Source organism: Chiloscyllium plagiosum, unplaced genomic scaffold (genome assembly GCF_037043375.1).
Source record: "Chiloscyllium plagiosum isolate Xiang-an unplaced genomic scaffold, Cpla_swu_hap1 HiC_scaffold_11, whole genome shotgun sequence".
Classification (NCBI taxonomy): Eukaryota; Metazoa; Chordata; class Chondrichthyes; order Orectolobiformes; family Hemiscylliidae; genus Chiloscyllium; species Chiloscyllium plagiosum.
In genome coordinates, this window is record NW_028270149.1 from 92,715,627 (window position 1) to 92,717,324 (window position 1,698).

Here is a 1,698-nt window from a genome sequence, read left to right on the forward strand (position 1 = left end):
CTGGGTAGGATCGTCTCTGCGTGACAAGGGATTTGCTGAGTCTTCAACACGACTGACAGCCCAGTGAGTGGACACAGGGAAGTGGTCATCCACCTGCTCCGTGTGGGGTAGAGTTCACACATCACTGCAGGACTCTGATTCTGATGTTACTGTTCATCAGAGTCAGGACTGGACCTTGTACACGATGACACTGTTGGAGTATTGATGTTGTGGTTGTTAATCATATTAACTGGGCTGGAGTTGACTGAATTTATATTACAACTTTCTGAACTTTGGGATGTCTCTTTGGGCAGTAAGTCTCCACAAACAGCAATGTGACATTGAGCAGGGGCCATCTATTTTGATTTAAATTGATTGTAGCACAGCTGCTTCACAACATCAAGTACAATGTTGGAGTCCAGCCTTGGTCAACGGCCTGTGTGGAGTTCCCACATTCTCCCCAGGATAGTGTGGGTCCCCTCCCAGGTGCTCTGGTTTCCTCCCACAGACTAAAGATGTGCAGGTTAGGTGGATCAGTCGTGTTAAATCGCCCAATGTCGAGGATTGGGTAGACTAGTGGATCAGCCGTGGGAAATGCAGTGTTACCCTGGATTGCTCTGGGTGGGATGCTCTTCAGATGGTCGGTGGGATTTGATGGGCCAATGCTCTCCTTCCACACTGTAGGGATTCTATTCTATGATTGAGGATAAAGGCTATAGAGCAGGATGTCCTTGGAGAAGGAGCATGTGGCGTGTATCAATGCTCTTGATGCCTTTAGATAGAGGTGGGCACCCCTTTATCTCCAGCGCTGACCCCTCACCCCCAACTCTACTTTGATTTCGTCCTTTCCCACTCTGCCACTTGTAATGGTTTGCTTTGCCCATAATAGGCTTTGTTTATAAATATTCAATTGGTTATTCAGGTGGTTTACTGCTATAATGGCGTAATGATGATTTTGATGGTGGGAAGGTTGCTGTGATAACATGTCTGGGTCGGAGAAATGGGGAAAAAAGAAAACTCCACAGCTCATAGAACGAGAACTGAAAAGCAGTTAAATCAAACCAAAGGTTCCGACAGGGGGGGGGGGGGAGTATCTCCCTGGAATTTGAGTAACTGGAAAGTGATGTTGTCCGGGAGTCGTCGGGATTTTGTTTTATACGGCGTTTGAAATTTTAAAACTTATATTCAGATCATTTTGTTTCTTTTCTTTTCGTTTCATTTATCGTGGAATAAACTTGTTCATGTTTTAAAACCAAATTTACAAACTTTGCATTAAAGACAAATGTTAAACAAAGTCCATCAAACCATCCCTCACTGAAAACTGATGTGGAAGTGCAATCTCCTGGAGAGTCCCTGTCCTGCCTACTTCTTCCTACCCGGGTTCCATGGTTATATACAGACCTGGGAGATAGGGGCAGGACGGGGGCTTTCGGCTTTTCAATCCTACGCCACCATTCAATGGGAAACAGCTGACCATCCAGCTCAGTCTCCTGTTCCTGCTGTGTTCCAATCCCCTTTGATGCCTTTACCTTTAAGAACTATATCTAAGTCCTCCTTTAGCTTCACTGCCTTTTGTTCCAGTGCCGTTGCTGAGATACTGTCTGTGTATAGGCAGGGGTAATGTGATGGTTCTGCCTCCTGAAGCATGCACTCAGCATCCCTCATCATCCTGCAGTAACAATCAGGTTTCAGTAAATAGAGATAGAAACCATTTCCAGC